This window comes from Pinus tabuliformis, chromosome 2_1 (assembly GCF_031772625.1).
Source record: "Pinus tabuliformis cultivar Carrire ecotype Pingquan chromosome 2_1, CPIR1, whole genome shotgun sequence".
NCBI classification, from domain to species: domain Eukaryota; kingdom Viridiplantae; phylum Streptophyta; class Pinopsida; order Pinales; family Pinaceae; genus Pinus; species Pinus tabuliformis.
The window spans coordinates 706145639-706169296 of record NC_142299.1 but is presented as its reverse complement, the minus strand read 5'-3'; the positions used below and the strand labels follow the sequence as shown (position 1 = coordinate 706169296).

The window sequence follows — 23658 nt, the reverse complement described above, 5'->3', positions numbered from 1 at the left end:
TCCTATATTGGTGTGTGTCTGGTGAGAAATTATCTCAACCAAAGGAGAAATTATCTCAAACAAAAGTGTCTAAGATAGCACGCACTATCTTGAGAACACTAGCTCTCATCTATTTATTTGTAACACTATATTCAATTATTTTTAATGGAATGAAAATGAGAGAGAATATCTGAGGAAGCCATGAGGCTTCAGTTTTTTTCCACCCATATTTTGTGTCTGGTTTTTATGTGTGCTTTATCTATTTGTCTGAGTTAATTTCTTTTTTCAATATGTGGTATCAGAGCGAGAGTTTTGTTGACTTTGTAATACAGTTATGAGTGAGTGGGAGTCTGCATTATTGGACTCTTATTAAGGATTCAATTAGCAGGTAGAACATTGATCACTGCCTAATTTTGATTGATTAACGATCTTCACCGGAACGCCTAGGGTTACACGCCCTCACTATGGTAGTAATATTGATGAGAGAGAAATGGCAATGGAATAAGATGGAGATAGGCTTTGGTCTTTGTGCATGAACAGATCCACAACCATAATCAGTCAAAGGCGGAGTCGTTAAGGAGAGAATCCTGGGCAATTTGGGCTTTCGCGATGGAAGGCCACTGAGCTATTTCACTTATGATTCAAATGGAATGAGAGATTCGGTTTGTTGGGTCCATTGCAGAGGTCATAATTGCATTTTTGAGATCGAGCTGATGTGTTGAGAACGGAAATCGCCATTGAAGACTACAACATGTCCAACAATGAAGGCGGATGTCGTGCCAATTCTCGATATCGTGGTATTGCCATTCAATCCAGCGTGTTAAGTGTTTCACTGTGAAATACGTTATGGTGCAACGTCTAGCAAATTATTGCTTCTTTATTCTCTGTCAAAATTAGTCTGTATTGAAATCATATCCAGTGTGGACGTATTTATTTCTCTGTGATGCTGCTTCGGTTTCATTTCCATTTTAATATGTGAAATCACCGTGTCAAATGTTAGATTTATTGCTGGATCTAACCTGAAATTGAAGCAAAAGTCGTTGCGGGAGGAACGTTTCCTGTTTTGGAAGACCAAGACTAGTAATCATTGAAGAATGTCCAGGCTGCGAAATAAATATCGTAGAAGATCTGCGTAAAGAGGAATCAGTCCACGCCTTTTGTTCTTGTGAACCACCAAATCTTGAGCCAACTTGAGATGATCACGAGTGTAAAATGATAAAATTTTGCTTCTACTCTCCTTGCTAACCTGTGACAATATCGGACACCTCATCTCTGCGATTGTTCCAGGTCTCCTTGACTACATTGAGAACTTCTGCCATGGGAGGCCTATCGTCTCTGAAAGGCTGAACGCAGCGATAGGCTATATCTAGCACCGTTTTGATGGACTCCAAATCACGAGCATCGACAGCCTCTACGATCCTGGGATCCACGATCTTCTTCACGTCCGGGTCTCCGCCTCTCATGAACATATGCGTCGAGTAAACAACCGACTCGGCCCCGCCGGAGGGCGTGTTGACGACTGCCTTCTGGCCGGAAATCAGCTGCAGCAGAACGATTCCGAAGCTGTAGACGTCGCTGGCCTCGGTCAGCTTGCCGCGCGTGAAATACTCCGGGTCGAGATAGCCCGTCGTCCCCTTGATCTCCGTGGAGGCGTGTGAGAAATCCGGGGCGATGAGCTTCGAGATTCCGAAGTCCGACAGCTGATCAAATATTTTATTAAAGTTATCATTTTACACTCATTAAACTTAAAAGTGTGAACGTGAATTCACCTTTCATAAAGTGATTTTATAAAATCCATAAAATTGTTTTTTAATGGAAGAAAGGTAAATGAGTGAGAGTGGATTTACTTGACATGAAATTGGAGATGCATTTTTATATGCATGAAAGTGGTGAGATTGTGAGTTGAGAGGTTGGTATTTCGCTCTTTGAAATTGAAGAAATAAGGAGTGTTTCTATTTGTATTTGGAGTGATAAGGGAAAGTTGTTGTAATTCAAAGTATTGTTTTACTTTGAGAGGGATCGTGTCACTATCCGTTCAGATTTTGAAGGCGAGTTGTTTCAAAGGGTCGTCAGCTTGGCATTATCATTGCTTCAGATGTACTCAGTGATTAATAAAGATATCATTTTTTTGGTGTTGATGTGTCCTAGATCCGCCCGAAATTGAATAAGGGGATCTAAGGTACACTATGTGTGCTTGATGGCGCATGTGTTTTATGGATTCATGTTTTTGCTTTTTGATCTGTGTCTAGTTGTGACACATCAATAATTTCATCTAATATCGCATACATAAAGCAAGCACAACACATAGCTGCAAGATCAACACTACAACAAATAATCAAAGTTTTCAACATCGGCATTCTACCTCAACAAACAAATTCACTCAAATACAATCAAGTTCATGAATCTGCAAACTCCAGCATTTCAAAGAAAATTCTACATCACTACAATGAAGTTAATGAATCTGTAAAATTCAACGTTTGAGCGCACAGTCTACATCAACATTATTGAACTTGTACTAAAACTCAAATTACATTGAATTATAAGGGTGCATTCTCGGTTGAAACCGACACCCAAGTCTTGAATTGAGTCAAATTGAATTCATTGTAGTGAGTCATTAAAACCATTAAGCATTTTTTGGGTGCATTTTCGATAGTCTTCGACACCCTTCTTTTAAGAAGAATCAAGTGAATGCACAAATTTTAACTCTAACGCAAACAAGCAACAAGTTCACATCTCCTGCAAGCGAGCGTGAGTATTCATTCAAGAAATTTGCGTCAAAATAGTACAAAGTTCAAACCTTCAAGCGAGCCAGATTGAAGTTCATTACAGCAACGATCAAAGCAACCAAGCAACTTCCACTCTAACACCAATCAAGCAAGTTGAGATCGACATCAAGCGAGCGTGGCTATTCATTCAAGTGAGCGTGAAGTCATCAAGTAAGGCAAGTGAGCATTCACACAAATGCGATCGTCATCAAGCGAGCGTGAATTCTAGAGTTTAAGCAAGAAAGTTCTACAACTCTAGCGAGCATGCCATTCAAGTCCCATAGCAAGCGAGCCTGTCATTCAAGTAACAAAATCAAGTGAAACAGTTCAAAGCATGACATCTACGACAAGAGAGCCTGATTTCAAGTGTGCAAGTTCAGATGGCGCAACATATTCAGTTGTTAAACATTCTTCATAGTTTGATCATCTCCAGTGATGAAGACATGGTGCACATCAGCAAAGAAACTCTTGCTGATCTTTCACGGCATCCACAACAAACACATGAAACCATTGAGTTTCTTCAACTAGAGTTGCAACTACAAAGAGATGAGCTGCAATAAAAGAGTGCTTCTTCCAAGTCATTCAACCATACATATGAAGATAAGGATGTTGATTTCAAATCACTCATCCAAACAACTTCAAGTGTCGAAGTTGCTCATGATAAAATTCAAATTTCTTCCAAACCCATCATCAAGCCCTGGGAAGAGATTCAAAATAACAAGAATCGACGAGGCTTAGGATATGTCACTGATGACACCAACTTACATATCCCAGATTATTCCAAGCCAATTAAGTTCGTGAGTGCAGGATTTCTTGAACAACTCACCTCAGTAGGTTCTGAGAAAGTTGCAGACAAACAGAATTGCACGCAACCTGAAGTTGATGTCCAACCGAAATGTTCTCATTGTCAAAGAACCGGTCATATGGAAGATCAGTGTTTTGATCTCCATCCTTGTTGCCATTGTGGCAAGCCCAATCATTCCTCAGAAAAATGTCGCACTCAACAAAAATCAGCCAGATTGAAGATACATTATGAATGGATCGATCCTTGGGAATGGTCATCCACAGTCAAAATATTGTCTCAGTTCTACAACCGACTACAATCACACATAGTGCAGCCAGCAGTGAATCGATGATGGTACTCTCCTGCAGTTGAACGAAGGAGTACAACAATGAAACTCTCCTACACTTGAGGGGGGGAGTTCAGATATATTTTGGAGAAGATTGTCTCTCCTTTTAGCTGACAAAGGGGGGAAAATGTCAATGAAATTGACAAGTGGTTGTCAGACTGAAAGTCTCGACAACATCAGCGGAGCAGCCAGTGGGCATCTTCATCAGCCAATGGGCATTTTTCATCAACAGCGAACATCAATAAATTCGCCAGTGGGCAACCAACAATAAAGCAGCAGTGAGCAACTTTCATCATAGCAAAAGCAAAATTGAGTTGTTTTTCAACATCATCAGCTAGTGGGTGATCATCATCAGCAAATACACCAGTGGGCGTTCATCAAAATTGTGTCAGTGGACACCGGATGTTGTTTTCAAGCAAAGGACAGTTGGATCCTTTTGCGGCTTGGAACGTGATGGAGTTTTCAAGTGACATTCAGAGATGAATCAAGCATGCAGTTGATTCATGTTCTCTTCAGATTTGAGTTTTTTCCAGCGTCCAGTTTTGGCGGTTTTTTCAGGCAATGTTTTTGAGGATCAACATGAGAACTTGGAAGATGGTTCCTCGTTCTTATTTTGGATTTATCATTGAAGGGGGGAATGTTAGCCTCTCTCACAAAACAATAATAAATCCAAAAATAAATAAATAAATTAAATATTCCAAGTTAGGAATTTGTGCCTAACTCTTGGGTTGTTCCTCTAAGATAGGAGTTAGTTTAGGTAACTCCTATATTGGTGTGTGTCTGGTGAGAAATTATCTCAACCAAAGGAGAAATTATCTCAAAAAAAAGTGTCTAAGATAGCACGCACTATCTTGAGAACACTGTCTCTCATCTATTTATTTGTAACACTATATTCAATTATTTTTAATGGAATGAAAATGAGAGAGAATACTTGAGGAAGCCATGAGGCTTCAACCTTTTTCCTCCCATATTTTGTGTCTGGTTTTTATGTGTGCTTTATCTATTTGTCTGAGTTAATTTCTTTTTTCAATACTGAATCCCAATAATAAGATGTCACAACAACAACCTCTTTATGATATGGAAGGGAAAAATCCTCAAACCTATGTAATAACTCCACTAGATCTAAATAATGTTCAATTAAGGTCTGGAAGAGTATTGCAAAGAAAACCCCATGTTGTTATTCAGGAAGCAAGGATAAATATTCAAAAACATAAAAAATAATTTGAAGAAGGAGAAACCTCTCTCCCTCGGAAAGAGAATAATGAAACAGAAAATGTTTGAATAAATACTCCTATTATATAACAACCCTCAGTATCCATTAGACCACCTTTTCCTAAACAGTTAAAAATTGATGAAGAAGTAGAAAAACAAATCACATTGCATGATTACAATATGATGGATGAATTAAGAAATGTCTCTATAAAAATTCCTTTATTGCAAGCCAGAAAAGAAATACCAATCTTTGAAAAAACAATTAAGTAATCAAGTACTCAAAGATCAGGAAGAAAAATAAAAGACATAAAAATAATTCAAATAGTCAGGAAAATTGTAGACATCATGATGGGGCAAAAACAATCCAAAAATATCTAGATCTAGGGAGCCCCATTGCAAAAATTCACATCAATGGAATTGAAATATCAAACACACTGTTTGATCTAGGAGCAACCATAAACATAATGAGTAAACAAGTTATGGATTCACTTAGACTTCCTAACCTTCAATTCACACCAACACTATTACAATTAGCAGATAGGTATGTAATTAAACCCGATGGTTTGTTAGAAGATGTTTGTGTATCCTTAGATTCTTGGGAATATCCTGTCGATTTCATGGTATTAACACCCAAGAATAATTTCAGATGACGTCCATTAATCTTTGGAAGACCTTGGTTAGATACCATTGATTCTTTCATCGGTTGTAGATCAGGTGACATGTTTATCTCAGATGGAAACTCTACAAAAAAATTTACATTATACCCACCTGCGAAAACAACAATAGAAATAGATAATGAGGAATGGATAGATGATGATGATGATATACAACCTGTTTTCACTATTGAACAAGTAAGAGAGGAGGACCAAATTTTAAATCTACTGGAAAATAATGAATCTTCCTCACATTATGACCGTAGTCGAAATGAATATCTCTCATTGAGACAAGTATCATTGCTCTCTATGGAGAAATTTGGGAATTGTTCAATAGAAATTTTTCCAGGTAAAACTTTGAATAGTAATGAAAACCTCAAAGAATTACAAACAAATCAACTGGTATAAATTTTACAAAAACATTCCTCTGCTTATGCATGGGAATACACTGATATGAGAGGAACTGATCCTAAAACTTGCATGCATCGTATCTACATTGAACAAAGTGCAAGACCAGTTAGACAATCACAACAAAGACTGAACCCAAATCTAAAAGAAATTGTTAAGGGGGAATTACAAAAACTGCTAAATGTAAATTTCATCTATCCAATATTAGAAAATCAGTGGATAGTCAATGGATGTCACCCTTAATAATTGTTCCTAAGAAAAATGGGAAATGGAGAGTATGTATAGATTATAGGGAATTAAATAAAGCAACATTAAAATACCATTTCCACTTCCTTTCATAGATCAAGTATTGGACACATTAGCAGGGAAAAAGTATTTTTCAATTTTGGATGGTTTTAGTGGATATAATCAAATTCAAGTAGCACCAAAAGATCAAGATAAAACCACCTTTACCTGTCCATGGGGAACTTATGCTTATCGGGTACTTCCCTTTGGACTATGCAATGCTCCAACAACATTCCAAAGAGTAGTCCTTGGAATTTTCTCTGATCTTATTCATGATTGTGTGGAAGTGTATATGGATCATTTCATAGTTTATGGAGATTCTTTTAAAGAAGCACTTGAAAATTTAGAAAAAATTCTAATAAGAGGTAAAGAAATAAATATTTCGTTAAGTCATGAGAATTGTTTAATGAAGGAATCGTTTTAGGTCACCATATTTCAGGAGATGGAATTAAGGTAGACTCATCTAAAGTTGAGGTCATTCTAAATTATCATTGCCAAGCCGTCAATGAGATGTTAGGAGTTTTCTTGGTTTTACTAGATATTATAGAAGATTTATCGAAAATTTCACAAAAATTGCATCTCCACTCTTTAAACTACTTACCAAATACTATGAATTCAGTTGGGATTCTAATTGTCAAACTGCCTTTGAAACTTTGAAAAAAATCTTTTTGAAGCACCTATATTAAAGGACCTAATTGGAAATTGTCTTTCCATATATCAACTAATGCTTTAGATGCAACATTAGGAGCTATGTTAGGGAAAAAATACCTTACTCCTTATGCAGTCTATTACACCAGTGAAAATTTAACTCCAACAGAGCTAAATTATGTTGTAACTGAGAAGGAGTTTTTAGTTGTAGTTCATACCATTAACAAATTCAGAAATTATATAACTGGCTAATGAATAAACCGATCACTAATGTAAGAATAACTAGATGGCTCTTATTGTTACAATAATTCAACATGACCATTCTAGATAGACCTGGAAAACAGAATACAATTGCTGACTTTTTATCTAGAATTTAGAATGATAAAATGATCAACCTATGGAGGATAAATTTCCTTATGGATATCTTTTTGCAGTATCTACTAAATCACCTTGGTATGTCGATATTGCTAACTATTTAGCTACAAGGAAAATACTATTTCATTTGTATCTTAGAGAAAAGAGGAGGATAGTTCACAACAAAATATCTTATTCATGATTAAACGAAGAATTATACAAAACAAGACTAGATCTCATCATCAGAAGATGTGTTCGAGAAGATGAGATACTGGAAATACTTAAAGCATGCCATGATGAACCATGTGGAGGACATTTTTTTGACAAAAGAACTGCTTATAAGGTCCTAGTTTTAGGATATTATTGGCCTTCCATTTTCAAGGATACCAAGGAATATGTTAAAAGATGTGATAGTTTTCAGAGAATGGGCAAACCTACTTTTTCAAATGAAATTCCATTGCAGCCTCAGGTACTCATTGAACCATTTGAAAAATGGGCACTAGATTTTGTGGTCTAATCAATCCACCTTCAAAGCAAAAAAGGTATATTATGGTATGTATTGATTATGTCACTATATGTGTAGAAACTAAAGCACTTCCTTTTGCTACTGAAAATGCAGTAGTTTCATTTCTTTTTGAGGATATTTTCACTCGTTTTGGTGTTCCAAGAGAAATTATAACAAATCAAGGAACACAGTTTACATCCAGATTAGTGCAGAAGCTTGTGGAGCAGTACAAAATCAAGCATTAGAAGTCCACTCCATACCATCCACAAGCTAATGGAAAAGTTGAGTCTACAAATAAGGTGATTGAAGCAATTCTTACCAAGACTGTACACTTACATAGGAAGGACTGGGCAGAAAAGCTTCCAGAAGCTTTATGGGCTTATAGAACTATATGGAGAAGTACTACAAGACATACTCCCTATGAACTTGTTTATGGGAAGTAGGTCTTACATCCAATATAGTTCTAGATCCAGACCTATAAAACAACAGTCCAATTGGATCTTGACTTATCAGAAGCACAAAAGCAAAGGATGGGACAACTCAATGAGCTAGATGAAATAAGACAAGAAGCCTTCCAGAAAACCAGCCTAGTTCAACAACAGAGATCTAGATGGCATGACAAGTACATTAAAGAAAGGAAATTTCATCTAGGAGATTGGGCATTACTCTTTGATTCAAAGTTCAAAAAATTCCAAGGAAAATTCCAAACTCACTGACTTGGACCTTATGAAGTTGAAAATGTCTTTGAAAATGGTGCTATCAGAATCAAGACTATTGATGAAGAGATGATTCCTCTTTTAGTAAATGGAAATCGACTTAGATTGTATCAGAAGTCATTGGCAAAAGAAGAATTTGTCAAAAATTTCCAAGACAATTCAGAATCGAAGATGGTTGAGAAGAATTCTTCTTCTTTTCCACCTTAGAAATTTTACTTTTCTCTATTATATATATATATATATATATATATATATATATATATATATATATATAAACATGAAAACCAACAAGTTGTTGGCATGCTTATACAGAAAATTTAAAGTGAAAAACAACTTTTGTTGGCACCTTAAATTTTCTCTCTTTACCATTTTTTCTAAAAAGAAAAATCTCTCAGCTACAGAATTAGTGACTTTCCTCAGCGCAGACAAGTTTCTGCAGCTCTAATAATATTTCTGTAGCCAATCTGACATGAACACTTGGTGGTTCAAATTGAAGAATAATTGACTCCTTTTAAGTGCAAAAAACTTGCATAAGATATCAAAGGACAAATAAAGGTTAGCAAATCAGTCGAAGGTATGTGATACTTTAATTTTACAATAAGGGTTAACATATTGCATATATGAATTATGTGGACATATCTCTATCGAAATAAAATGAAATGATTGCAAATCATGGGTGATCGTCGCTTGTCAAATCCATTAAAGTCCACCATTTTAACTCCTGTCTCGTCCTCATTTCAAATCCATCGATTTGATCGCCGAATCATTGAATTGAATGCGTTCCAATAGCTAACTCATTTCCACAAGCCTTCATTATATTCACTCATTCTCTCATTTCTCCAAATTCATATAACCTCTCCATCTCTCTCCATCATAGAATGAAACCCTACCAACACCATTTTTCCCTGTCAAGTAAACAGTTCTTGAGACAAAACATCTCTCACCATGGGCATTATTGTTTGAACAGAACCAACAGGAAAGAAGTTCTTGGAAGGATACCCTCAGACCAGGGAACTGTTACAGAAAGTACAGTGGTTAAAATTCATAGAAAAATTTGATGGTTTCCACAGGGAGGTAACAAAGACTTTTGCATGATATTTTGATGGAACAGAGGTTGAAATAGGTGATGTCAAGTTCGCAGTAACAGAGTCCCTGATTGTAGAAGCCACCGAATTTCCTAGAGATGGAGAAAAGTGGTTCAAAAATAGAGGAATCGAAGGGGAAGATTGGAAAATATTCTTGAAAAACCCAAACATGGACACTACCATATTCAGAAAAGGTATTCCTAGTTCAGCCCTCAAAAGTAAATGGAGAAATTTGCTCCTTGTACTTCAGAAATTTATTACTTGCGAAGGTCGATTTGGATGTATGTTTTTCTACCACATTAGGATAATGATGAATTTCCTTGAAGAAAATCAAATGAATCTTCCATACTTTCTCTTGCATAGCCTTAAGAAAATGTCAATGAATATTCAAAAGAAAATCCAGTCCATAGACAATACAATGTACCATCCGTTATAGACATCTCTGAATCTTGTATTTGTATATGCATTTTTATGGTTAATGTACATATGATCCTACATTGTTTATGGTTATAGAACTCTATGCTTTGACGGTATTTTTCTGCCTTGACTCCATAGGTGTTCTTTGAAATGGGACAAGTGAGAAAGGAGTGGTGAAAGCTCTATCAAGGGAGAGAGGAAACAAGCAAGGAGACTAGTGAAAGACTGAGGTTGGTACTCTATGCTTCTCTCTCATCTATCTCTCATAAAGGAAAACACAAGTTACTTTAGTTTGTTTGTTTCTAAGATAGATACCCATCTTAGTGGGACTAGCAGCTCTGAATGGAAACTAGTTTTCCTGATAACAAAATGGCGACTCCACTGGGGATCGAATAGTTTGTTTGTTTTGTTACTGTTGTTTGCTTTATAAACCACAGACGGAGCCTGAAGTTAAGCCAGCTAGCCTTTGAACTGCTTTTTCTATTCAACTGCAAAGTAGATCAACGCTGCTTTAGTCAATCTCTGGGTTGGTTTATGAACTAAACATCTAGCTTGCAAACATCCTAAGTACCTTGGTGGCAGCTCAAATAACCTCATTAGATCGGTCCCCTATACTTTGTGTTTATTGACAATTATTAGCTCAGCCTAAATCCCTGAAATTAGCTGGAAACTGTGAGTGAAAACCAAGCTCAGTCTCGTCCCTGGTCCATCACATTGTCTCTTCTTGGAAACCTGGATGCATCACACCTCCTGTGTGTTGCAGGTGAGATGCATCCATGTTTCCCTGTGTTAAAGGTGTGATGATTGAATGAGACTGTTTCTGCCTCTAGAATTTGGTTTTTCCTTCATTGTCTTTAGCTTTATTTAGTAGTTTGGCTGTCTATGATCAATATATCTTTGTTGAAACCATCTTCCTTTAAATTATTCAGCCTCCATCAAAAGGAATTGTGAATGTTTTTTTATGTATTTTTCACCATTTACAGTTCTCCTTTGCAAATAGTAGCTTAATCGAAATGTCATCTTTTGATTTGAAAGTGTCGCAAGTGTCGTTTTCAGTCAAGAAAAAGAGTGTCACAAAGAATTCCTCTTTTAGATAGTCGATTACACTTTTGCCATTGTATTTGATTTGAATCATTAGTATTTCAAGTGTCGAAAGCAACTTTAAATTCAAAATCGCAAAGTGTCTTCTTGGCTTTGCTTTCATTTTTTGAAAAGAAAATTGTTAGTACTGTCACTTTGAAAGAAGATATTTCAGATCTATACTTAGTTTTCTTTTTGTCATTCTCACATTAAGGAAACTGAAAAACAATACATGCATGTGCATTTTCATTAAGACTACATGCTGAAGTTGATTTAAGAAAAGTGCATCTAGTGTGTGCTCTCTGCTCTATGTTGAAAGAATTTCATCTCTCTTTCCTTAGTAGCTAGGATTTTCATTGTAAAAAGAAATTAGACTGTTTATCATCTTAGATTGCATATTTAGGAATTGTATATCTACATCACATGGTGAACCTTAAAGGCAAAACTTCTTAAGAAAGATCAACTGTAAAATAAACTTCAATGAACATAAAAACGCTTTGGAACCTAACGCACAACATTTAGAAGTCTAGGCTAGAGACGTATTCCGGTGTCGTAAAGCCTGGTAACTATTGCTTTCATCGTAGGTTGGGTGATTCCTCCTCTTTGAGATGACAAGTGCCAGTATGGACTTGTGCTCCCACATACTGTCGAGTATATATTGGGAGATCACAATAGGTTACATCCTTTATCCTTAGGAAGCCGTGTCTGCCGCCCTATCTATCGCAATGCACTGAACACAACATTCGGGAAGATTGACTGCCATACCGTAAAAAGTATTCTGTAGTTTTGCGATTGGTTTGGTAATCCCGTCTATCTAGATTTCCAGAGTAGTCACTTTCGTTCCTTTTTAGACTCCTTAAAAGAAAAGGTCCATCTGAGCACTTGTCACTTCAAGCTCATTAAAAATCAAAGGTGACTAGAGTCATCTTTAGCTTTTTCTCGACTCTTAAATGTTGAAAAAACAAGTTGTGTCAAAGTGCCATAAAATTTATTTTAAATGGAATAACGTCACTGTTCCCTCATTGATGTTAGGTAGAGAAAATGGAGTCTACCAATCAAGGATTTCCCCTTGGGGGAAATCCTAGTCCCTTCTCCTCTTGGGGGGATGTTGGTGCTCCACACATGGCCACATTGTCCCTTCCAGGACTCACAATTGGCCTACCAATATGGCTTTTCTTGACCTCTGTCATTCAAAACACCACAATTCCTCAACAATCCAATTAGCAACCAGATGAAGTTGCTCCCCAACCTTCCACTTCGTTTGTTTCTCCCTCTCCTTCTTCCTCTTCACTTGGTGAAGCTAGCAACGCTAAAAACAAAGTAACTGAGAAGAAGAAGAAAGGGAAGGAGAAGAAGAAGAAGAATCCAACAACAAAATGGGGCAATTGTACATCATCTGGCAAAAATCCACACACTGCACCTTCCAAACCTAAATCTCCATGTGTCATTTTCAAGGGAGACCACTATCATCGAGATTGTCCCTGCATCCCACGGATCTTGAGGGACTGGTCTCCCCTCTTGCACAATCCGGTGTCTTCAACCACTGATGATCATGTTGAGAGCACACCGTCAACTAGTGAAAACGAAGTCAATGGACAAAAAGGAAGATCCAAATTTCCTTGTAGACTATGTGAAGGCGATCATGCCCTCCACATTGTCCCTTCCTAGATGAAGCTAAGAGAGTCTTGGATAACCATCCTGCTTCATTGCAGCGACTTCCTCCTGGATACAAAAAACTCTTGCCGAGTCCATCACTAGTTGAAAATCTGTCTGACATACCTTTGTTGTCGGTTGAAACACCTATCATTAAAGATAAACCCTCTGAGTCCACACTGGACCAAGGTCAACAAGTCAAGATGGCAGTCGACCCAATCTTGTCTTTAGAGGGTCCACCTTCAGATGATATTGTCACCAAGTAGAATGAGAACGACACCATTGAAATTATCTTCATAAACTCAGACTCTGATGAACTTGGGGGAAATCTACCCAATCATTTACCGCAGGAAGGAAGTTCGTCAGAGATTTATCCAACCATTTATTCGGTCCCACCTCCAAGCAATCTAGTCATTTCCTTTGATAGGAATCTACTAGGCAGACCCCGCCTGCCATCTAATGTACCATTCCGAATCATAGTACAAGCTAACAGAATGATCATGGTTTGTACTATTATAGATGAAGGGGCTTCTATGAGTATCCTTTCCTCAACTGCTTGGAAAGCGCTTGGTTCGCCGTCGCTTCTATCTGAGATTCAAAATCTGACAGGCTTCAACAAAGGAACTAGTTGACCGTTAGAGATCCTTCCAAATTTGCCTATAACTTTGAGAAGGAAAATCGTTCATCTAAACATGATGGTAGTCCAAGGACCTCTAGATTACAATATACTCCTTGGGCGTGACTACATTTATAGCATGGGAGCAATCGTTTCCTCACTCTTCCGAGTGATGTGTTTTCCACATGAAGGCAGAGTGGTGCACCTAGTTGATTAGCTTTCATTCCCTGGTTCAAACACAACTATTAGTCAAATGCCATCCCTAACTGGTCTTTTTACACAAGGAATTTCTAATCAATCTCCAGTCCGTCCACCTGATGATCGCGAGTGATTCGGTGATTGTGACTGAAACCCAGGAGGCATGCGCCCTGGTCTGCTTACCCTGTCCGTTTAGGAAAATGGTTTCGGACTGGAAAAAGATTCCCTTGTTAAACATTATGTGAGTGGAAGCTCCCACCATTCACCTTTGTCTGTTTCGATGGACATCACCAAGGAAGTGTTTTGTCTGCGATGTGGATGGAACAATCTTGCTTATGCAAGAACTTCCATATGGTGACCTGGGAACTCTACTTTATACCTAGGGGCATGCAAACCTTTTTGCATGCAAGTGAAAAGCGACCATTTATTTTCTTAGTTTGTAGGCTCTTAAACCTTTAGACTCATACGTTGGTTGTTACTAGCTTGCATAACGAAAGGCTTCAAAGCAAAGTTGCGCATGGGGCAAGCTCCCTAAGAAATGAACCTACTGATGAGACATCTTTATTATATGACTGGCACGAGCAGTTTTATGCAAAGTTCAAGCTCGTTAAAAAATAAACCTCGCCATGAGCAGTTTTACACGAAGTTCAAGCTCATTAAAAAATAAACCTAGCAATGAGAAAATGTTCCCATAGAGTTTAAGCTCATTAAAAAATGAACCCCACCTTTGGTAAATAGCCATTGCGATTGCATAATTATTAGCTTTTTAACCTTGGTCGTGTTCTTACCATCACCTCCACTCTTTCTTAGCTGATCATACGCCTCCATTTGATTGTTTACCCTTTTGAGGAACAACTACAATGAGTGATTCTATTAGCCACCTTCTTTACACTGCTGTTATTAAAAAGTTCCAAACCTTACCTGGAACCAATTGCTATCCAAAAACATCACTCGTTCCTAAAAAACGAGTCTCCTTTAAGCTCTTTTTATCTAACTCGTAAAATATGAAAATATTTCCAAGCAATTAGCCTCTCCAGCTCGTTAAAGTGATCGGAAGTGCCATCCCTCATCTAGATTTTAATCTTTTTAGACTTGAGGGATTATTACACAAAAAGATCGAGCGCTTGTCTTGTTTAGCTCGTTAAAACTATCGAAAAGTCATCCCTTTCGTCTTATTTTACACTTTTTTGGACTTAAGGGATTACATTACAAAAAAGGACCACTGGAGTTGCCTTTATGTCTCTTTTTAGACTCTCTAAAATTGAAAAGGACTGAGTTATCTTTGTCGTTAAACTCGTTAAAACAATAGCATCAAACTTGTCCATGCAGACAAGAGCGAGTTTCAATGTCGCTAAGCTCATTAAAACATAGCGATAGGTTTGCCTGAAGGGAAAATTATGGAACAAGCATATGTTATCCTCCTCAAGCTTAACAAAAATAAAATGGTACTGGTCAGCAATGACTGGGGAAAAAGGAAAGAAAACTTGAATAGCTTCATTGGTAGCAGGTCGCTCTTGAACATGGCACTTTCACTCTGTCACCAGGATTGAGTCGGGTTGGGTTATTCCATTCACCAGTCATATCACCATTGGTCCACCGTACCATCCATTTTTGGGGTTAATGCTACCAATCCATTTCAGTGTCGCTGCTATGTTCAAGAGAAGTTGCTCAGATAATTCACCAACCTAGCTAATGTCTCATCTGCTACAATACCTTCACTCTCCATTTTTCATGACTGCCACCCTGAACCTTGTATCATTATATCGTTTTCACCTCCGCAAAATCATTTTCTCCTTTCCATGTCATAGATGTTGGATTCATTAAGGCCCTCCTATGACGGGTCACTTCTTTTCGACATCAGCTCATTATCCAAGAAGTTGACTTAGGGACAACCCTTTCAGTACTTTGAAGCTTGCACACCTCAATGGAAAGTTTCTCACTTTCGGTGACGGGTTTACACCAATGGCCTTCGAGCAAAAGATTTTACGTGGTGTTCAACATCAACTCATACATTCACACCACGTGAATTGTACTACAGTACCTTGAGGGTCATTATCATTATCGGTGATTCCTCTTGCGCCTGTTAACGGCTTACATCATTGGATGGTAATTAGGTGATGTCTTTCCATGTTCGACATCAGAACATATTTTCACATGGATCGACTTGTACTTCAGGTGAAGATTGAATGAGTTTGAAGACCCCGGATCTAGTTTCATCCATTCGGGCTGTGATATATTCATGAAAATAAAGACATCAAATGTACAGCTGCACAGATAATCATCCAAACTAAAGGATGATGGCTCTACCAGAATCATCAGTCTGCCACCCAGACGATTGTCTGTCTTATGTACATGAATATGAATTTATAAAGTTGAGCATGGGAATGCCCACCTCAGCTAGATCATGAAAATATTATGAAGATAATGTATTGTATTGTATCTTATTACACGTCACCTTCTAGTTTGAAAAACCTCGGATCCTCATTACAAAGCATTTCACCCGAAATCAAGAGATTTACGACCTCATGCTTTAGGGGGCAACTGTTATAGACATATTTGGGCACCGCAACCCCAATCACATATGTCCATAAACCAAGGGCTTCTAAACTCATAAAATTGTTGTTTCATACCCTAAAGGAACAAGGTCAACTGATTACACCATCTCCTAGAAGTTCTCCATGAAAAACTACTTAGAATTGGTCAAAATTGGACCATACAGACTGCTCCATGCAAAGGGTGCGATGCATCTCACCTATTACACACAGGGGGTGCCATGCATACAGGAAAGCCCTTTTGTAGGGTGCAATGGGTGAGAGCAGACAAATGGCAGAAGCAGTTTGCTAGGTGGAAACCCATAGAATCTTCTAGAAACTGCTCATATGACACCTGCCTCTCTGAATTTTCCCAGGGATGAGTAAGAGATCTGAAATCTCCAAGTGGAACCTAGAGCTATCAGTGAAATAACACTAATCAAAATCCCAAAACCTAACTCACTCTCCTATAAACATTTATATATGGATCCTTCATCCAAGAGATCCAGAGGCTAGAAGTTTGTAATTTGAAAGGAAGTGCTATTGGTTCTCTTTGAAGACATTGTTGGGTGATCTTGCTTTGTATGAGGTGAAGAGGGATATCATGCTGGGAGGGTGATGCCGGATCAGACAGCCTGGTTGTAATCCTCTCTTCTACTACTTCTATCAATTAAGCTGTTTGAGTTTTCCTCCATATGCTTGTATATCTCTAAATCTTGTATTTGTATATGCATTTGTATGGTTAATGTACATCTGATCCTACATTGTTTATGGTTATAGATCTCTATGTTTTGATGGTATTTTGTTGCCTTGACTCTACAGGTGTTCTTTCAAGCGGGACAAGTGAGAAAGGAGTGGCGAAATCTCTATCAAGGGAGAGACGAAATGAGCAAGGAGACTAGCAGAATATTGAGGTTGGTACTCTTTGCTTCTCTCTCATCTATCTCTCATAAATGAAAACACAAGTGACTTTAGTTTGTTTGTTTCTAAGATAGCTACCCGTCTTAGTGGGACTAGCAGCTCTGAATGGACACTAGTTTTCCTGATAACACCATCAGGGTTTGATAAAAATATTTATTGGGTTTCTTATTCAAAGCATAGGTGACAATTGGGAAAAAATTCTAGTAAGAAATAATTTTGAAGAGAAAACCCTTGAACATCAAAGTGGTAGTAGAACCCTAAGGGGAAGAAAGAGAAAAATGGAAACAATAGTAGAACAGGAACCCCAGTCCCAACAAGAACTATTAGAGGATGAACTACCCATTATAGATATTTTACAGAAAATGAAAAAATGGAATTTTAGAAGAAATAAATCCAACAAGAAAATAGAGATTTTATCCCAAACCAAGGTCCTTCCTCAAAAAGAAAATGCAAAATCTAAAAAGAATAAAACTCAAGGATTACCATGCACAGGTTTAAGAAGAAGTACCAAATTGAACACAATACAAAAAGCAGCCTCAAGAGTTGCAGAATATATCGACCTTGAGTCAAAAGAGAAAACTTAAGATCTTGAGGACTCTCCAAGAAAGTCACTGAGACTGTCACCAAGGGTGTAGAAATTTCATTGTAGATCACCCGATAATGCAATATACTAAAGAAAAATACTTGATCTACTTCTATTATCAAACTTTGTTGAAGCTTAATCAATTTGAGCAAGATCAATCGGAACACATATAACAGAGAAGAAGAAATCATACACACATGAAAACAGAAGAATACTTTGGGGAAAGCCTCAGCTAAAAACCCTGATCTCTGTATTGTCATACAAGTGGAAATATCTCAGGATTACACAAAGCTTTATCTCTCAAGCTATCCAACTCTCAGTACAATTCCTCGCTGCTGCTCATAGACAAAATAGACAACACATACGCCTTCCTTCAGTCTTCCAAGGCTCTTATTTCATTGCGTAGTTTCTCCTAGGTCCTCAAGCTACCACCTGTGTGTAATAATCCCTCACACACTACTCTGACCTCTGAAATAATTGCGCAATCCTAAAGGAGATGATTCCTTCTGCATGGATGAGTTTCCTATATAGGAAAATTATTCCAACTGATAGTACAATGTTCCTGTCTTTAATCTCAACTGGGAATTTCTCTGAATTGACATGCATTGGTTATATACGAGAGAATATTTAGTTATCTAGAGTACACTAGTTGCATGCATGCATGCATTAACTGACTGAGCTCATAATTAGTTCCTCCAACTGTTTGGAACTAATTTAACTGGAATTAACTTAGTTAACTGAACTAACTAACTACAACTCAAATACAACTCATCCTTATCTCCTTAATTAAGGGATAACTTCCTCAGTCAAAGGAATAAATGTTGCATGTCTTCGCAAAGAATTCATGTTTGATTTTATCCAACTAATTAACTCAAGATGAAATAATTAATTATTTTTCAAACATCTAGTAAGACTAAATTCGAATTTTAATTCTCAATTTTAATTCAAGGACTAATTAAAATTGGAATATATCGTGAAATGCTATTTATATCAATGCTATTTTTAGAATTTCTATTTTTTTCTATTTCCAACAGAGTTGGAGTATATCCTAAAATGCTATTTATAGCAATACTATTTTTAGCATTTCTATTTTTAGCATTTCTTGTTGCTATTTTCAACAAAGGGTGTCACCACCTCCCTTTAGTTCACCTCCAAGAAGTCCAGTAAAAAGTTCAGGCATTGATCCTGTTCAACAAGAAATTTATGATTACACAGAATCATTAGAGAGAAAGGAAGCAGCAACCAAAGAATCAATCCAAAGTCTAGGAGAAGGAAGTAACCAGTTTAATGAACCACACAAACCTTCAACATCTAATGTATTGAAGCAAGAAATATTTGAGATGGAGAAATTAAATAGATACCTCAAAAATGAAAATCAAACACTGAATGCACATAATAGAATTCAAATTGCCAAAAGTGACAACCCTATTGTTAACTTAATTCTATGGTACAAAAATAACAAGAAATTGAAGAAAGAAAATAGGGCAATGCAAAGAGAAATCATCAACCTAAAGTATAAGATCCTCATGAAGAAACCAAGAATGATAGTGGCTGCCAGAAAGAAGAAGAAAGTGAATCCTGGACGTGATAGCAAGAATGTACAGGAGAATGACAATGTTGTGTTGTATGAGGACATAAAAAACCTCCAGTGTGGGGGAATGTAGAGTCCAAGAACTTATTTACCTTGACACCCTTTTTTCCCATATTTCCTCCTTTTTCTTATTGCTATCATCCAAATAAATGCAATATATATAAAGTTTTGTTAAGGGAAGCACACATATGTCCTCCTTTTCATTTTTTGTCCATATGCCTTATTGTTTGATAAAAGTTTGCATTCAACTACAGAATTGACCTGATTCTGTAGCTAATCTACAGTTCCACAACTACTTCCATTGTTGACAGGGTTTGAGTGTGCCAGCTCAAAAAATGAGTATATGGTGATGAGCCTCATCATTGGGTAATTATATGGGCCTTAATTGACCTCCTAGTTTAGTCAAACCAATTTTTCTCACAACTTATTACACGTTTTTTATTATATTTTGTTTATGACATGAGTTAGAGTTGGATATTATGCCTAGTTGATTAATATGCATTAAATGCATGATTGAAGGAGAAAATCAAGGAAATTTGGAAAATTGTTGGCTTGTTGGGGCCTTACCTAGGTTCGGAGTTAATTAGCCAAACAAATCCTTGTACTACTGGCCCTTTCAACAATAGTTTGTGGAGCGTGGACCGAAGTCTCACTTGAAGTAGTATGGGAGGGTGCTAGAACCATGTTTCCACACCCTTGAGATGTATGAGAGGTTCGAATAGTCCACTGCATGCAAGTTGCTTCGTGCATTTTCCCATTCCTCGTGACCTGATACACTACCTTCGCGCAGCCTTAACCAGGGGCTGTGGAGCTCCTGCACCATGCTCTGCGCTATTACCCGAGATCTTACTTATCTTCCAGTACTAGTTAATTACCTTCGCCTACTTCAAGTTCTTAAGTTATAATTAGTTATACAAAACATTCATACAGGTTCGTGCAGTAAATAAATAGTATACTTGCAAATTATATCCAATCATACATTAAACCAAGAAAAGATACACAGGAATATAGTAAACTTCTCTTTATTGATTCTCCCAACAGTTACAGACTCGATCTACCCTGTGCACTCACCTGCAGGGGTCTGCGCACTCAGCTGCGGACTACTAGGCCTCTGCGCGCTCAGCTGCAGAGCCTTCTCCTACTCTATGAACCACACACACCCTTTACACTTCAACTCAATCACTTAGACTTCTGATCTTCTTCTCTTCTATCTTCTATTAGTTATCTCATACACTTAGATTCTCGCTCTATTTATACAATCCCATGGTCTGCGGACCATGGGTAGGTCTATCCAGCCGACATTACATTACAAAAAATAGGGTGGACAACCCTATGACTCTATTATAATTTTGCGCCCCGCGCCCACAATTCTCAGAGCTTTTACAAGAAGACTCAGTCAAAACTTGGGCTTTAAGCCCCAAAACATGCCTTGGGGGAATTCCATGCCCATCAAATCCCCAACACAAACATCGTGACTCGCCCTCGAGTCACTTTATCGGCACAGAGATATTTACGTGGAGTCCCTCCAACTGTTCGAACTGCGGCAAGGTTAGCAGTGCACCGAGCTACTACCTGTTGGATCTACTACATGCGTTGTTTCGAGACTGCAGTGTTGAAAGTGCTTCTCTGCATCAGTGCATGTATCCCTTGCATGTGTGCAAGATTGCCTTCAATTTCTACTATGATGGTGAAGGCCTCATCGATCCAAGGCTGAACGTGCATCTTCAGGACTGCTTCCTTGTGTCATGTCACGCCCACCTCTTCTTTCAACACTTTGGCCTGTTGCATATACACAAGCCTCTGAGTGAGCACCATTGTCTCTAAGCGCTAGATGTTAGGGTCCTCTTGCAGATTTGTGAGGACCTCAAATGATTCTTCCAACATGCTGGCGCAGTCTTGCACTATGCTGCCAATCTCATCCAGTCCTGATGTAATAGTGCTAGCACGCTATTCTCTAACTTCCGGAGGGGTGGACAACTGCACCTTTAACTACAGCTTGGTGATTTGAAGGTTCAGCTCCACCTGAACTTTTGTCATTTCCTCTCATGCCTCACGCACCCCTAATGCTAACCTGTGGATGCACACCTCTGCTATTATGTCTGCTAGGATGGCCAACTCTAGGATGCTTTGGCAAGCTTTGTCTATTACCTGGACCAGCTGTCTATTTTGTGACACCACTTCATCGCGCTGCAAGCTCAATTGTTCCATATTTATTTTCTACTCACTAAGGACTTGCAGTGTGTGGTTCTCCCTAGCTCATACCTCTCCATTTATCCCATCCTACAAAAAATATAAGGTCTCTTGTGGGAGTGCATCCATATTGATACAGAGACCCTTCAGCGTGCTAATCATAGGCCTGTCAGCCTCATTTGTTTTCATTAGTGCCCCTTTTGGCAGCACTATGGTATTGATCACTCGAGCGTGAAACATTTGTTCTGCTTCCATTGTTTCAATTGCGAGGCAGGTCGAAAGGGTACCAGCCTAAGAGGGCACACCTACAACTCTTGCAGCTGCACTCTAAGGGCCCCTAACACAATCTGGTTCTCCTGCATGAAATTTTGGAGGGCCTCGAAGGTGACATCACGCACTATCTCACCGATTTCGTGCAGATCACCCTCAATTGGGGGTTAATAGACAACTTCAATGCCTTGACATTCTTATGCAACCCTGTCTTCTCGGTTGGGTGTTGGCACTTCAACTGCATTGATGTGGTTTGTGGGTCCACACCTCCTTCTTCTTCCTCTACTTCCTGCCCATGTGAAGGTGACATTTGGCCCTCGCCTGCCTTCACAACTGCCTCTTGTGTTGTTGTTGTTGCTGCTGCTACTGTGGCCTTTTCCTGCTTAGTTGTTGTCTATGCAGCATCCCACGCTGCCCGCACTTCTATTGTCACCGCCTCCTTCCTTCTCTTTACTGCCAACTATGCAATGCGCAACTTGGCCTCGTCTTTCTTCCTCTGTGCCACAAAATTTTCTATCTCTGCAATGTCTGAAACACGCCACTTCGGCGCCCATGCCTCAAGGACGTTAAATATGACATCGTTTGTGGCTACAAAGGGTAGCTTCCTCCATTTTTTGGTTGGGTCCTTGCGCACTCTGATGTAAATTCTATGGATATCCGCTTTAAATTCTAACCCGCATGGTAGCGCAACCCCTCGTGCGTGGTCGCGGACCTTGTGACTCTTTGCTTCTACGTGCAGGTCCAACATCGCACAACTCTCGAGAAAAATAGTTTATAATCCCGTGCTTCCTTTCAACTGACTAGAGTGCTAATACTGTACTTCGTTCAGATAGTTAGGTGGTTGTACCACCCGTGTAAAGTTTCATCCTGTCATCCATCATGTTTCCTGAAAAATACCCACCTTTTATTGTTATGGTCAGCATCGTGCACTTTACCATATGCAATGCGCTACCATGGTCAATTCGCTTAGTAATGTGTGGTCCAAGCCAAGGCATTAGACTGATCAATTCGCGGCGATAGGCTTTAAACTTCTCATTGTGATCGTATGCATCCTGTATTATCACTCTGGTCTTTTTGCCGAGAAAGTCATCCTTTACCTCGTCCTCCAACTTCTTCACTTCCGCATCCACCAGAGCACTTTTCTTCCTTAATCGTACCCTTTCTTCTTCAAGTTCTTGGAGCCTAAAATTTCCCTGTTGGATTTCTACTTCTAAGGTTCCGCGAACTGTCACATCTATCGGTACTATCATGTGTGATCTAAGCTCTCTAGGTACTATAGGTCTTACAATGGTTGCTTCATACTCCAGCCTTGGTGGTGCCTGCATGGTGTTGAGGGATTAAATTCCCTAGTGTTTTGGGTCAACACCCTAGCAGAGCGGGGGTTATCTACAGTAAAAAACAAGCATTCCACATAACCATGATACTTAAATAAGAAAACTACGTGAAGAGAGGTGCACCTAGGGGTCCTTTGTTCGGGTAGATCTAGCCAAGGTCCAAACCCTCTTGGAGTTCCTCTCGATCCTTGAACTTGCAAAACAACCAATTCAAAGAATCATATCAATATATGGACAGAGTATCGTATAGAAATCAGCTTTATAACTTATTGAAAGATGGTTAGTTATACAATTGAAACAATTATTCATATGTAAACCATAACAATAACATCATATGCATAAAGAAGATTGATTTTGGGAACAAGACAAATGTTTCTTTATTGCAGATAACTAAAACAAAGAAAGGAATGATATCACCTGAATCTTCCTCTTGTTGGCTCCAAGTGGAACCATCCTCTGGATCCATCCAATCCCAAGTCTTCAAAAGGCTCCTTCCATGACTCACACAAAGATATCTCAACTTCTGAAATGACA

General features: G+C 38.4%; 1 pseudogene; it reads left to right on the top strand.

Moving 5' to 3' along the window:
- The first annotated feature begins 1448 nt into the window (after positions 1 to 1448).
- Positions 1449 to 23658, top strand: part of LOC149202538 (zinc finger CCCH domain-containing protein 17 pseudogene) — a 61733-nt pseudogene continuing 39523 nt past the window's right edge.